This window comes from Delphinapterus leucas, chromosome 8, assembly GCF_059928025.1.
Source record: "Delphinapterus leucas isolate spDelLeu-1000000601 "Yukka" chromosome 8, BTC_Dleu_Yukka2, whole genome shotgun sequence".
In the NCBI taxonomy this organism is placed as follows: Eukaryota; Metazoa; Chordata; class Mammalia; order Artiodactyla; family Monodontidae; genus Delphinapterus; species Delphinapterus leucas.
In genome coordinates, this window is record NC_143136.1 from 22,588,772 (window position 1) to 22,605,535 (window position 16,764).

The following is a 16,764-nucleotide window of genomic DNA, read 5'->3' on the forward strand; positions in this document are numbered from 1 at the left end:
ATACCCATTTATGATAAAAACTCTCCAGAAATTAGGCATAGAGGGAACCTACCTCAGCATAATAAAGGCCATATATGACAAACCCACAGGCAACATTGTTCTCAATGTTGAAAAACTGAAACCATTTCCTCTAAAATCAGGAACAAGACAAGGATGCCCACTCTCACCACTATTATTCAACATAGTTTTGGAAGTTTTAGCAATAGCAATCATAGAAGAAAAAGAAGTAAAAGGAATACAAATGAGATAAGAAGAAGTAAAGCTGTCACTGTTTACAGATGACATGATACTATACATAGAGAATCCTAAAGATGCTACCAGAAAACTACTAGAGCTAATTAATGAATTTGGTAAAGTAGCAGGGTACAAAATTAATGCACAGAAATCTCTTGCATTCCAATACACTAATGATGAAAAATCTGAAAGAGAAATTAAGGAAACACTCCCATTTACCATTGCAACAAAAAGAATAAAATACCTAGGAATAAACCTACCTAGGGAAACAAAAGACCTGTATGCAGAAAACTATAAGACACTGATGAAAGAAATTAAAGATGATACAAACAGATGGAGAGATATACCATGTTCTTGGACTGGAAGAATCAACATTGTGAATATGACTATATTACCCAAAGCAATCTACAGATTCAATGCAATCCCTATCAAACCACCAATGGCACTTTTCACAGAATTAGAACAAAAAAATTCACAATTTGTATGGAAAAACAAAAGACCCCAAATAACCAAAGCAATCCTGAGAAAGAAAAACAGAGCTGGAGGAATCAGGCTCCCTGACTTCAGACTATACTACAAAGCTACAGTCATCAAGACAGTATGGTTCTGGCACAAAAACAGAAATATAGATCAATGGAACAGGATAGAAAGCCCAGAGATAAACCCATGCATATATGGTCACCTTATCTTTGATAAAGGAGGCAAGAATATACAATGGAGAAAAGACAGCCTCTGAATATGTGGTGCTAGGAAAACTGGACAGCTACATGCAAAAGAATGAAATTAGAACACATCCTAACACCATACACAAAAATAAACTCAAAATGAAGTAAAGACCTAAATGTAAGGCCAGACACTATAAAACTCTTAGAGGAAAACATAGGAAGAACACTCTTTGACATAAATCACAGCAAGATCCTCTTTGACCCACCTCCTAGAGTAATGGAAATAAAAATAAACAAATGAGGCCTAATGAAACTTAAAAGCTTTTGCACAGCAAAGGAAACCATAAACAAAATGAATACATAACCCTCAGAATGGGAGAACATATTTGCAAGCAAAGCAACTGACAAAGGATTAATCTCCAAAATATACAAGCAGCTCATGCAGCTCAACATCAAAAAAACAAACAACCCAATCCAAAAATAGGCAGAAGATCTAAATATACATTTCTCCAAAGAAGATATACAGGTTGCCAACAAACACATGGAAGGATGCTCAACATCACTAATCATTAGAGAAATGCAAATCAAAACTGCAGTGAGGTATCACTTCACACTGGTCAGAATGGCCATCATCAAAAAACCTATAAACAATAAATGCTGGAGAGGGTGTGGAGAAAAGGGAACCCTCTTGCACTGCTGGTGGGATTGTAAATTGATACAGCCACTATGGAGAACAATATAGAGGTTCCTTAAAAAACTAAAAATAGAACTACCATATGACCCAGAAATCCGACTACTGGGAATATACCCTGAGAAAACCAGAATTCAAAAAAGTTATGTACCACAATGTTCATTGCAGCACTATTTACAATAGCCAGGACATGGAAGCAACCTAAGTGTCCATCAACAGATGAATGGATAAAGAAGATGTGGCACATATATACAATGGAATATTACTCAGCCATAAAAAGAAACGAAATTGAGTTATTTGTATTGAGGTGGATGGATGTAGAGTCTGTCATACAGAGTGAAATAAGTCAGAAAGAGAAAAAGAAATACCATATGCTAACACATATATATGGAATCTAAAAAAAAAAAATTGTTCTGATGAACTAGCAGCAGGATAGGAATAAAGATGCAGGTGTAGAAAATGGACTTGAGGACATGAGGGAAGGGTAAGCTGGGACGAAGTAAGAGAGTAGCATTGACATATATACACTACCAAATGTAAAATAGATAGCTAGTGGGAAGCAGCTGCATCACACGGGGAGATCAGCTCAGTGTTTTATGACCACCTGGAAGGGTGGAATAGGGAGGGTGGGAGGGAGACGCAACAGAGAGGGGATATGGGGATATATGTATACATATAGCTGATTCACTTTGTTATACAGCAGAAATGAACACAACATTGTAAAGCAATTATACTCTAATAAAAATGTTACAGAAAAAAAAATTACCAAGGGAAATTATACTGATTTCAGAATTTCACCTTTCCTAGAAATTTTGATGTAATTGGTCAGGGTATGGTGTAGCCACTGGGAGTCTTAAAAGGTCTCCAAGTGTTTCTAATGTGCAACCAAGGTTGAGATCCATGGTTCAATCTGCTATGGATAACTGATATCATTGAAAATCTTCAAAAGTGATATATCACTCCTCAAAGTCTTATTAAATTTGTATTAGTCTTTGGTTCCATAGATAGAATTATAAATTGTATTGCTGCAATATAGATCCCAGGTACTAATGCCCCCTGAAAACTTGTATTATAATCATGTCACTAAAATCAGAATTGGAAAGAAGAGCCTTTTGAGCCCTCAAATAGTGGTTTTAAATGATGTAAAAATCAAGTTATGCCCTAGTTTTTTTTTTTAATTATATTTTAAAACTAATGGAACATTTTAAAAAACGGAAATGCAGTCAACTGCCACGTACAAGAGGAAGACACACCTGAGTCTGGGGTCTTTTCAAAAGAATCTCTTCCCAACAACTCTGCTAATTTTCCTAATGAACATTCTTTTGCTTTTTTAGCCAGGTGGTACTACAACACTTATAGGTACCAAGACAGCTTCTGAAGTATTTGTCCCATCTGCTTTTGTAGTCGTTTCTCTATTCTTTCTTGTTTTCTTAAAATATAGCACAGAGCATGAATCATGTTGAGCTGTTCTTAGAGAAGGGGCTTTGTTGCAGAATCACATGTGAATCATTTAAATCCTACCTAACAATCCAGTTAAGGCATTAAGGCATTATGTTACGTATCAGTGAGTAAGAAGTACCACAGAGAAATGAGTTTTCTTAGTAAATTAATTACTTTCAGAAAAATGGAGACACAGAAGTATACTTTTTTTTTTTTTTTTTTGCGATACACGGGCCTCTCACTGTTGTGGCCTCTCCCGTTGCGGAGCACAGGCTCCGGACGCGCAGGCTCAGTGGCCATTGCTCAGGGGCCCAGACGCTCCGCGGCATGTGGGATCCTCCCGGACCGGGGCACAAACCCGTGTCCCCTGAATCGGCAGGCGGACTCTCAACCACTGCGCCACCAGGGAGGCCCCAGATATATACTTTTATCTCTGTAGATTTTAGCGCTGGAAGAGTAAATGGTTCATTACAATATTTCAGCGAATTGTTCTTTGTGAATAATTTTTCAATTTTTAAAATTTAAACATATCTTAATAAAAGCATGAAGTGCAACAATATATTTTTAACATTTTTAAAGCTCCATTAAAGTAACATCACATAAATAGATGGACTTAGACTTAATAGAGATAAAATCATGCTTCTAAGTTAAAAACTACAAAGAATAAAACAGCACGTATTTATGAAATACTTCCCCTCATTCTCATTAGGTTTTATTTCATTAATGTTTAAGTGAATTTTAAATTACTGAATTAATATATTTCTACAGTCTCCCTTAAAACTTAAAATATTACAGATAAGATTAAAGTGATTTTGACACCACTCCCAATTTGAGCGTCCTCCTCACCTCCCCAGAGATAAGCACCATGATGAATTTAGTGCATTTCACTCAAGAACTTTTTAAGAGTTTTAATTAACCTTACAAATGTGCATGCATATGTACATGCCAGTGGAATACAGAGATGCCAGCTCGGAGTCCAAGCTCTGCTGCACCCACCTTTACTACAAAAATAGAATAACAGTAGATAAAATGCAAAAGATAAAACAAAACCAGGACTGGTTTCGAAAACAAGATAAACAGGCTCACGGATCAGAAACAGCTGAAATAAGAGAGTGAAACCGAGGGCAATCATCAGTTAAATCCATTACACCTGGAACCTGCCTCGCTGCTCAAGCTAGCTTTAATTGTTGCTACAAAAGACCTCCAAGCATCACATACAAGCAAGATATTTGCCCGAGTTGATTTGCAGGAGCTTGAACTCAACTGTGTCTAGTTTGGGCCCGAGCCGGTTAAGACTGGTTAGGACCACGGGCTTCCAACTGGGCATGCGCGAGTGTCTGCTTGGACTTATTGATGTCAGGCGACTAGGAGGTCCACCCTCAGAGCACATTCGCGCCGCCATTTTCTGGACCAGCGTCCTGTGAAGAAATCCGTGCCTTAGTTGTACCTGTGCAGAGCAATGATTCCTTCACCTTTTCCTTTTCTCCAGTTACCTTTCCCCGTGCTTCCCAGCCTCAGCTTTATCCTGTAAGTATCCCGAGGCCCTCACCTTTGGAGGGGCGGATTTGAGATTTGTTCTCCCATCCTCTCACTTATCTGCCTGGTGAGTAAACCCCTTCTCTGCTGCGGACGTTGGTGTTTCAGCATTTGGATCACTGCGTGTCCGGCAACAATAGGTTGCTGAAACTCGAGTTGAACAACAGGCAGTGGTGGCCCTGAATTAAGCCCCTGGGGAGCAAAGCGGACTAAAATGACTTCCAATGAGTTGAGGGGTACCAGAGCTCAGTTACTTTAGCATCCTCAGTGACTCCTTCTTTAAATAAAAACAATGACTTACCTTAGCGTATATAGGAAATAAGATCCAGAGGGTAAACATAAGACAATTTGCAAGAATATAATGATGGAATATATAATTTCCAGCATTTAAACAGGTTTTAAATAAACAATGATAACACTGTAATTGTAAAGAAGAAAGGGCTCTTGTTACTTCAATTCTGTCATTCTGTGTAGGCTCCTCAAATTTTTATTTATGTTCAAAAAATTTTTTTTAATTAATTTTATTTATTTTTGGCTGTGTTGGGTCTTCGTTGCTGCGTGCGGGCTTCCTCGAGTTGCGGTGAGCGGGGGCTACTCTGTTGCAGTGCACAGGCCTCTCTTTGCGGTGGCTTCTCTTGTTTCAGAGTATGCTCTAGGTCACGCGGGCTTCAGTAGTTGTGGCTTGCAGGCGCTAGAGCACAGGCTCAGTCGTTGTGGCACATGGGCCCAGGGCCCAGTTGCTGCACGGCATGTGGGATCTTCCCGGACCAGGGCTCGAACCTGTGTCCCCTGCATTGGCAGGTGGATTCTTAACCACTGCGCCACCAGGGAAGCCCTGTTCAAAATTTTTTGACTACGTAGACATTTAAAGGCTGCTAGTATCAATCCCAAAGAAATAAAGATGTGACGAGTATTGGGGTAGCTAAGTTTATTGTGAAATGAAATTTTTGTAAATCTCTACCAAACTTTTATTTTTAAGGCTTTCCTGACTATTTATATAATTGTTGCTTTGAGTGAGAAAACTATTTTGAAATTAATGTGTTCTTAGAGTTATGAGCGAAGATAGATTAAACAGGCTGGCTGTACTTGCTAATGAGCTTAAATACACAAAAATCTATTTTGAGGAAGGCATTGACAAATGTGCAGAAGATAAGACTTGACACACAAACTGTTCATTTAGCAACAAATAACTAAAAAGATGTTTTTTCCCTTTTCTAACAAAAAATGTATTAAGATCATTAAAAAGTATCAATCTGTTACTTTTTTCTTTGTTTAACATAATATTTATTTTATTCTCTAAGTTTATTAATTTTCTATTTTTTACTGGCATGACTATGTGAAATTCAATAAAAGATAAATCTTCACAGTTTTCATTGCTTTTGTGGCTACTATTAGTTTTATTTCATGATAATTAGTTTAAAAATAATTTTGTCATATCGAAAAGGGAGATGTAAAATAAATGATTGTCATATTGAGAAGAGAGATTAAAAAAAAAAAAGATCCACTCTCAAAGTCAGATATGATAGGTTAGCCCCTTTTCATCCCACAGTCAAATCTCCCATTTCTGGAACGTAATAGCTGCAGATGTATTGATGTAACAAAAGTCATTGTTTTGAAATTGAGAATGAGAGGGAAGATTAATACTCTAAGCATTATTTATACCAGAAAAAATTTATCCTAATGAATTTTCAATTGATGGAATTAGAAATATACCAGAGGTCACAAATGTGCCGTTGAAAAACCAGATTCTACACAAGATATGTTTCACTTACTCTGCACAATATTATGGAAAAGATTAAAGAGCCAACATGTTACATCCTAGGTATTGGCTTGAAATTCAAATTTCTGGTCTTGAAAACGTGTAAGGTTTGACATCACTGGACTCTCCACCTTTACGCAGCAGCAACTGGCTGGAGCTGGTGTGTAGCTGCCTGTTTCAGTGGAGCACGATCCCCACTGCCCCCGCATTGTAGGCGTAAGGATTTCCCCTGGCTGTGTTCATTTCATCCTTTACCTGCCCTAAGAGACATTTGAAATTCTGGCCCTACAAAACCCTGCCAAGAGTATCGTCCTCCTATCTATCTCCTTTTCAGCTTTTAATTGAATAATACTTATTGCACATGGACTTTCATTCAGTAAATATTTGTTGAGCACCTACTATGTTCTGGGCAGTGAGGATACAGCAATGAACCAGAAAAAGTATTTGCCTCTATGGAGCTCACATGGTGGTTGGGGAGAGGTGGGGGGGACAGAAAAGAAACTGGAAAATAAAAGTGAAAGCGATATTTTCAGATAGTAGAAGAGAGTGGCAGAGAGAGTGGAACAAGAAGTTCTCGCTACATTATTCCTCAGTTTCGGTGGAGGAGTGATGTAGTATAATTTAGTTACATGCACATTGGAGAAGTTATTGATGTTGAAAATTTAAGTAGACAAGGTTTCCCTATTTGCAGGAATGGGGAATTGATTATTTCATTTGCTTGCAAATATAAACTCTAACTTTAAATGGGAGAAAGTTGCCTGCTTGGCTGAGGAAACTTAACTCTTCTTTAGCTTGAGAATGTGCTTTGGAAGCAGGGAGAACATGCATTCTGCTTTGCACAGGACAGTCCTGGTTTACATCTGTGAACCAAGCTTAGTCACTCATGACGCTTCTTTACACTCTCAAATTAGAGTCTTTACACTCTCAAAACTGTTCATAGTTACATGGTCAGTCATTTATTGAGAGGACTGTAAAAATATTAAATTATTTCAAACCTTTTTAAAATTATATGGTTACACAGTTTATTTAGAGGGCAATAAAATATCATGTAATTTAAATATTAATTATACCAAATACCATTAATCAAATGCACCCTAATTTTGAATGAACAAAATACTTTCAGATATTTATTTCTCGATAGCTAATGATTAGCTGGTCTTGTGCTCATTACATCATTGTTCATTTACTGTGATAGGGATGAAGCAGAAAGCTTGAGCTTGGGAAATAAGAACTTGTTGCTTAGAAAAAGGGTATTAACACTCGAATGTATGGATAAAGAAGGAAATGGAATTTCCTTCCAAGGGGTGTTTTATTTTATTTATTTTTTTTTTTTTTTATTTTTGCGTTACGCGGGCCTCTCACTGTTGTGGCCTCTCCCATTGCGGAGCACAGGCTCCGGACGCGCAGGCTCAGCGGCCATGGCTCACGGGCCCAGCTGCTCCGCGGCATGTGGGATCTTCCTGGACCGGGGCACAAACCCGTGTCCCCTGCATCGGCAGGCGGACTCTCAACCGCTGCGCCACCAGGGAAGCCCCCAAGGGGTGTTTTAATCATTGGATGAAGCACATCAGTTCAGGCTCTGGAGCAGTTTTTATTTTATGCCGAAGGTTGTGCCCTGGAAATGGAATGATAAGTAGTTCTTTGGCGATAGAATGGTAAGTAGTTTGAATACGGAGACTTTAGGAGGGTTTTCTGAGAGCTTACAGGAACTGTGCACAGGAAGTCTGGGAGCTGAGTAAGGGGTTCACTCAGCTATTTGCTTACATTCTTGAAGTGACTTAACAATAATTAAATACATCTGTAGCCAAGCTGGAAAGAGATCAGGTCCTCAAATATCCGCTTCCATAGCCGAGATCCAAACCTGCCTGGCAACTCCATCCCACAAGCAAGTCCACACCCACAGCTCCCCATCCAGATTCCAGCTTCTCTAAACAGTCGGTACAAAATACTTCTCTGAACCAAGATCTAACTTCAAAACAAGTTCGTTTTGCAGAAAGAACAGTTTGCAGCCTATTATATGTCCAAATAGACAGTATAACGGAGAGGTCAAATGGCATTGTTCAAAAAATAATTTTCTCCGAAGGGAAAGTCTATGCAGAGGATACTTTCTCCCTGGATCAATATAATGTGTTTTAACCTCTTCAAAGTACATAACATTCACTAAGACTTTCAAAAGAAAAAAGAAGAAACATACTAATTTGGAAGTGGTTGCATTCAGGGTATAAATATGCTAACTCCTCTCCTGCTCATAAGAATGACAATGAAAATATAGGAAAGTGAAAAACAACTAGAATAAAGAAACTAAAAGCAATTAAGACCTTGGAGTTGGGTGTGATTTCCATACCTGTGTTTAAGTCTCTTAGTAGATGGTCCCAATTTTTAATTCAAAATGAATTGGTTCACATGGTAGCTTTCTAACCATGGGGGAGATTTTTATCCTTATTCCCATCTTCACCATTATCAGTGCTGTCATTAGTGTGATGGAGGATCCCATTGCCCTTAACCAATGCCATCTATCCTTGGTGAAAAGAAAGGTTTCCTCGAAAAAAATTTTGTTACTCTTTTCCTTTCTTCTTTTCTTTCTTTTCTCTTCTTCCTCCCCCTCCTTTTTGTCTTTTTTTGTCATCATAAACTAAAATCTAAATGGGGTAATTATTTTAATTTTTAAATATATTTCTAATTTAAATAATCTGTTTTCCAAAAGAGTTTATCCTGGATAGTTTTTACTCAGTTACTTTAATAGTTCTTTTCAAAGAAAGACCACGTTGTTTAATATATTTTAGAATCTAATTAATTGTCATCAATTTCTGTAGATCTGAAATGTTTAAGAATTAAAAGAAAAGTAAAACTTGGTCAGGTGTCTCGGAAATCATTATCTGGCTGTAAAACCAAACATAATGGAAGAAAATCTGCACTTATTTATATAAACACATGGAAGACTGTCAGATTTGTTTTTCGTTACAAAGCAAATAGATACCAAACCGAACATACTTTACCACACTGTCTATCAACTGTGCTCTTCAGTATTTACCCAAGAGTTGAAAACTCTGACCACAAAAAAACCTGCACATAAGTGTTTACAGAAGCTTTATTTATAATTGCCAAAACTTGTAAGTAAGGTGTCTTTCTGCAGGTGAATGGATAAATGAACTGTGGTACATCCAGACAATGGAGTATTATTCAACACTGAAAAGAAATGAGCTATCAAGCTAAGAAAAGACATAGAGGAACCTTAAATGCATATTCCTAAATGAAAGAAGCCAATCTAAAAAGGCTACATGCCATATGATTCCAACTCTGACATTCTGGAAAAGGCAAAACTATGGAGACAGTAAAAAAGAAAAATCAGTGGTTGCCAGGCGGGTAGAGGAGGAGAAGAGATGAGTAGGCAGAGCACCAAGGATTTTTAGGATAATAAAAATACTCTGTGTGGTATTATAATGATGAATATATGTCATTATACTTTTGTTCAAATCCATAGAATGTATGACACCAAGAGTGAACCCTAAGGTAAAGTGCAGACTTTGGGTGATTATGATGTGTCCATGTAGGATTTTCCTTGGTTAAAAAAAAAAAAAAAAATGTTTACCACTCTGGTGAGAGAGATTGCTGATAGGGGAGCTGTATATCTGGGGGGCTGGGAACATATGAGAAATCTCTGTACCTTCCTCTCAATTTTGTTGTAAACCTAAAACCGCTCTAAAAAGATAAAGTTAAAAAAAAAGAGATAATAGAAAATTGCTTACAATGCTTTCTGTGCTTCAAGATGGGAAGAGTACAGGCTTTACTTAAAAATGGTGAGGCATTAACACTATGTGGCACGATTTTTCCAAGAATCATAGCCAAGTTCTGACATGCTGAGACATGATGAAGGAGACAGATAAAGAGACAATGGAAAATGACTCCAAGTAAGCCTAAAATGGAGCAAAACTGAAAACGCTGTGGCTAAACATCATTTGCTTCTTGCTATAAAGCCTATGTTTTAGTTCTATAGTGCATTACTGACAATATCTACAGTTATTTCCTTATTAAATCAAGGAACCTGTGTCCAAGTTTCATTTTCTTTCCTTTGATTTAATTTAAACCATAAGGGAGGAGATGACTGAGAAGTTAATACAGTTGGAAATATACCTACAGTGATCCACTAAAAAAAACTCTCTGAAGGATCTTAATCATCATGCTAATTACCGACAGTTTAGTTCCCATTGTTTTTGCATCCACAGGTAGGAGCATTACAAGGGGGAAAATGGGTGGAAGTATGTAGCTCTGACTTGAGAGAGAGTGAGCCAGACCCCTCTGGATCAGCAGTCTCCTTCCAACCATGTCTTACCATTCACATTTCATGGAAAGTCCCAGTTAAACTGTAAATATCATTAGAAGATACGTCATTATCTGCCATTAACATTCTTTGCCAGATTATTTTATTAGATTAGCCCTAGGTAATCTAGACCAAAAGAAACACATAGAGCAGAGATTCCAAGTACTGGCAGCCCTCTACCCTGATCCAGCCCTCCCATGTATCAATCAATACTTAGTTCCCAATAATATAGAGTTAGTTGGCAAAATATTTTAAATTTTAATTATTTGCCAACATTTTGAAAAGCAGTTTTCTTTTGAAATCAAAATCTCTGGCTTCTCTTGGAAAGCCATATCTGGCACCATGGTCTCCCCCATCCAGCCCCGTATCCCTCCATTGCCAAGTGGAAACAGTCTGCACAAGTTCAGTGGCATTGCTGGTCTCAGATGAGACATGCATTTCTCTAGTTTGTTAAGTTGCCTCCATCTCAGAGTTTCTTCTAACTCTGAGGCTAGTGTCAAATACTTCAAGAGGCCTTTTTTGACCATTCATACTGAAGAGCTCCCCCATTCCCTGAACCTGGTGACTCTACCCCATTTCACCTTCTTCTCTTTTCTTGATGATACTTATGATTCTCTGAAATAAACTTACACGCCCACCTGCTTACTTGTTTGTTCTCTGACTCCACCTCCACTCTAGAATTAAAGTTCCAAAAGAGCAGAGATCACAGTACCCCAGCACTTAGAACACTACCTGATATATTGCAGACACTCTAATAAGTATTTGTCAGAAAAATGACCAAATTTATCGTCATGCCTGCATTGTCGTCTCTCATACAGCAGAGAAATATGCCTCCATACCCATGCCATTATGTAAAGTTCCTGAGGGAAGTATCTTCATTCTAAGAAAAGAAAATTCCAGCAGAGCTTCAGGTCTGTTTGTTTCCGGCCATTTGGCTGCTTGTAAAAACAACGGGAACTAAACTGATGGTAACTAGCACGACGATCAAGATCATGCAGAGATTATATTACTGACCACTGCAGCTATACCTCCAACTGTATTAATTTCCCAGTCATTGTTTCTTTTTTTTTTTTTTTTTTTTTTTACGGTACGCGGGCCTCTCACTGTTGTGGCCTTTCCCGTTGCGGAGCACAGGCTCTGGACGCGCAGGCTCAGCGGCCATGGCTCACGGGCCCAGCCACTCCGCGGCATGTGGGATCTTCCCGGACCGGGGCACGAACCCGCATCCCCTGCATCGGCAGGCGGACTCTCAACCACTGCGCCACCAGGGAAGCCGCATTGTCTCTCCTTTGATTTAAGCTAAATTAAATGGAAGGAAATATTTTTACATACTATTGGAGTTCATGAGAGTCTGACCTGATTTGATTAAGTTGTGTGTTGTTTGAAGGAAGGAGGGTCTAGAAAGGTTCTCTGTATAAAGCTTTGCTTGAGCTGAAACCTGAAAGGTGTGTATATCATTTACATGGGTGTTTCTCTTTTTCTGGATCCCTTAGCATCACTCGAGAATCTTGCAAAAACAGGTTTCAGAATTCTCCCCTAGATCCTAAAGGAAAAGATAAAAGAGGAAAAAAAGGACTGGAAGTTGAGGGCAGAATCTAAGATTCGTTCACTGCTGTGTCCCCAGTATCCACCACTGTGCACACTAAGTGTTCAATAACTATCTACTGACTTATTGACTGACAGGAGGAATAATCAGAAGCAGGGTTTTTAATTGCTGCTGCCGATTCAAATACTCCACGGACTTAAACCTATTATCTTAGGCTCAGTTAGGCTGCAATGAAACAACTGCTGGTTTTGCTGTATTGTATCTTGGAGGGAAAGCCATGTGTTACTGTGAAAAAGCATAATTCTTTTAAGACCTTTGTAATGTCCTGTTGAAGTACATCCAGTCCCAGCACTATGAGTGTGATGACAATCCTGTTTTTCATGTGGGGTTCCATGCACACTTTTAAAAGTATATGAAAAGGTTCTGTGTCCTGTCACGAAGCAAATCCAGATAGAAATAGACATAAATATTCATTAGAACTTCCCTCCATCTCCCCTTAAAAACCCTCTATTCAAATGGAGATTTTGACTTTTAGAATAATGAAGAATATAAAAAGCCTTTATTCTTGAAAAATTAATAAAATGGTATTTCTCGATTTTCATTAGGATGAGTTTCTGTTTTTTTTTTTTTAAAGAAAATTTCAATGTACTGTGCTTGTTTTCATCAGAAAAGCACCTTATCTTTCAGGGGGTGGAATGGTTCCTTAATAATGTGCTGTAATTTCTGTATTCTCTATTAATCCCAAATTAAATGCAGCCAGAATTGTATTCATTTTGGCGCTTGGAGGAAACTTTGAAGCTCTCCTTTGTCTTTCGTGAAAATATAGGCGACCTTAGACTCTGGTCCTTTAGTCGGGGACTTACCGAACAAGTCATTTTGAGCCGCCTTTGCAACTCTCCGAGTTATTTTCTTTCTTTTTCCCTTAAGAGAGGGAAACAATAAAGCAAGCCATTTTGAGGATTCATAAATCCTTGCTTACACTGTGTCCTTGAGTAATATTTTGCATTAAAGCTTGTTTGTTTTGTATTCACTTGGGATGAAACTAGAAAACTATGAAAAGAGAAATATGCTTTCGAAATATTTTGGAATAGGGGCACTCAGAAGAAGGAAACATTTTTGTTTCGGTGTTTTGTTTTCATTGTTGGATTCTTTTTAGTTGTTTCTTTTTTCCTGAATGGAATTGTCCCCCCCTTGGAAAATCTAGATGCCTCCCCAGTGAATCAAGCCAAATGAAGAAAGATGATTTGATGTTGCCCTCTGCCTCTCAAACATTGTAAAATCTAGCTTTAGTTTGAACTAAACAGGTGTCCTGGTGTTTTCAGTTCTACATCTGCTGTGGAATGTAATCACAGCGCTGATGTCTGTTTAATCTGATTGTTTTCCATTATGCCTTTGTGCATGCTTAGGGTCTCGTTCCCTAATTATTTTACTAGTCAGTTGGTCTTTGCCACATTCCATTGAAAGAGTGTGATTTGGTTTCTCAAGTCATCACATCCTATTGTTTTTTATTTCTTGGAATAGTATATCACAATAAGGTTTCTTTTTTTTTACAAGTATGTTTAAAGGGGACTTCTAAAATTTACTTGAAAGAAATTCAAGAGGTTTAATTAGAATTACTCTGTGAATCTCTTATGAAAAATATCTGTAATGTATTGATACAAGTTTATTTGCAAAAAAAAGCCCAAAAGTTTAAATTAAATTACACTTAATTTTTAGTAACTTAATTTTACAAAAACAGTGGCAAAATGTGGTATAAACTATTGGTAGACATTGTATTCCTAACTGGCATAGTTCTCTCTTTTCCCACTTCTTCCTGCCGGCCCAGATGACATTCAACTACAGAGTCTCAAATTGGGAGCTTGGGATTGACATGTACACACTGCTATATTTAAAATAAAATGCCTTTCCATGAAAAAAAAAAAAGTCACACGTACTTTTCTTAAATTTCCTTGCAGCTAGGTCAGGGGCATGTGACCCAATCCTAGCAGAAGGGACCCAAAGGAAAGTCTGCTAGTGAATGTCTGGAAAAAGTTTCCCTCCTATTACAAAAAGATATATGCAAGGCAACTGTGCATTTTTTATGGCAGATGCTGTCATCTGTATATGTGATCCCTAAACCACAGCTACACTCTTACATCCAAGAGGTTTAAGTAAACCTGAGCTTCAAGACAATCCTCTGAGGATGGAGAGCTGAAATACAGAAAGACCAGAATCCTTCATAATGTTACTAAGCTGTTGAACCAATCCTGAAAGCACCCAGCCTTTGGGCTTCTTTTATGATGAAATAATTATACTACTTTTGATAAGCCATTTAAGTTGGATATTCTGTTACTCGTAGCCAAAAGAATTTTTAAAATCACCACATTAACTGATAGGAAACTTGATGATTATTATGCAATGCAGAGCTATATCTCTACCAAATAATATTTACCTAACATTCTAATTACATTTATCTACTATATCCTCTTACTGAAACTAAAGCAAATCTCTCTAATAGCAATTATTTTTCTGATTTTGCCCTAAAAATCACATTTAAATAGATTCAGATTCTAATGACATTTTCCCCCTTAAATATGGCATTGATAATTAGGCTGGAGCTCATTGTAGAGTGGTTTTTACTTATTTGTTTTTTTGTTTTTACTTTGGGATGGGGTTAGAGAAGAGTTTCTACAAAATCAAATAAATAGAGCTCAGAATTAAAATACATTGACATTTGGGAGGGTTTTTTTTAATTAAGATTTTGTATAGTTGTGTAGGAAGACATCTAAAAATGCAAACTACCAATTACCAATGATAAGCAGTTTTTAAAATAATGCCCTAGGGTTACAGCTCAGTTAGTTTCAGATACACAAAGAGGTCTTTTCTTATTTTTCTCACAACCTTTAACATACGTTTCTGAAAAGAAAAACTTCCTCTTATAAGTTAATACCAACAAAACAGGTGGATAATTTATAAGCCTATCACCTACATACAATTCAGAATAAATAACTGAGTTCCCCTATTTATTGCAGCAAGGTCAGAATAGAGTCCTAATCTACTGTGGGTAATTTGGATGAAGAAACTGGCTTTAGCAAGAAAGTAAACAAGCCCTCCACTTTGGCTGATAGCCTAGATAAATTTAATGTGTGAGTGGAGTTGCAGAAATGGGATAAGGATTAATGGAGAGAAGGAAACATGAATTTCATATTAAAAAGATTAGGGAAATTCCAACCTTTATTATAAAATATCTGTGAGCCTATAAAGGTGATTTATAACACTGGAAAAGCTTTAGGTATGCTTTGGCTAATGCTCTTGGGAGGCTCAGAAAACATAATCCAATTTACTAGTGGTGTACAAAAGAGACATACTTTAAAATAATTGCTATTTTAAACTGTAGCCTTCAGGGAGCCATTGGCATCTAACCATAACATAAGGATTAACAGAAATCGTCAAACTGCCGCTTTAAAATGTGATGTTTTTGTGTCACGTATTCCACAACCCATGGCATAAAAAGCTAACTGCTTAAGAGAATGCAATTAATACACACACCTTACCTTGGCTGAGTCACCTGTCAGCCAGTCAGAATCACCTATCACTAAGTTTGTTTTTTTTTTTATGTTGGGGGTAGGGGTTTATTAATTATTTTTGCTGTGTTGGGTCTTCGTTTCTGTGCGAGGGCTTTCTCTAGTTGTGGCAAGCGGGGGCCACTCTTCATCGCGGTGCGCGGACCTCTCACTATCGCGGCGTCTCTTGTTGCAGAGCACAGGCTCTAGACGCGCAGGCTCAGTAGTTGTGACTCACGGGCGTAGTTGCTCCGTGGCGTGTGGGATCCTCCCAGACCAGGGTTCGAACCCGTGTCCCCTGCATTAGCAGGCAGATTCTCAACCACTGAGCCACCAGGGAAGCCCATCACTAAGCTTTTTGAGTCATCCGATTGCTCTTTAGAACAACAGAGCTGAGGCTATCACACAGAACTTAGGTTTTTGAAAGAGCGCAGTTCCTTTTAGGCATTTGTTTTTTCAAAACTCACTGGAAGATTCAGAAGCATTTTGGTTCAGGATTCATTGTAGGACCAAACTAGGGGAATATGGGAGATGTATTTACCTCTCTTACTTCTTGGGCAGTCTTATTTATCTCTTAACCAATAGAAGAACATGTTTCTTGAAGCATTGTTATGTTGTGAATTATGCCTTAGAATTAAGTTGGCTCCAGAAATTTGACTTACATCTTCCTTACTGTGGCCCAGTCATCAGCCTATGAATGTTTTTCTGCCACAGGCTATTCTGATTGTTTATTCCGTCCTGACAGCCAGTTTTACAACTTATGTATTAAAGCGGCATCAAACCAGAGTCAAGCTATTCTGTTCTCGCCCCATTACTGGTATGATGGACTCTTCAGTATTCAACCTAACACAGACTTTAGTAAAAACAGCTTTTGAAAGCTAAAACCTACCATAGCAGCAGTTCATTTCCATGGCTGATTTACCCAGAGATACTGCTTCACAACCAAAAAATCTTAGCAAGTAATCAAGGGGTGTTGCTCAGCCTAAAGAAAATTTTGATATTTCTGAACTTCAACCATCCCTCTGACGGTAAG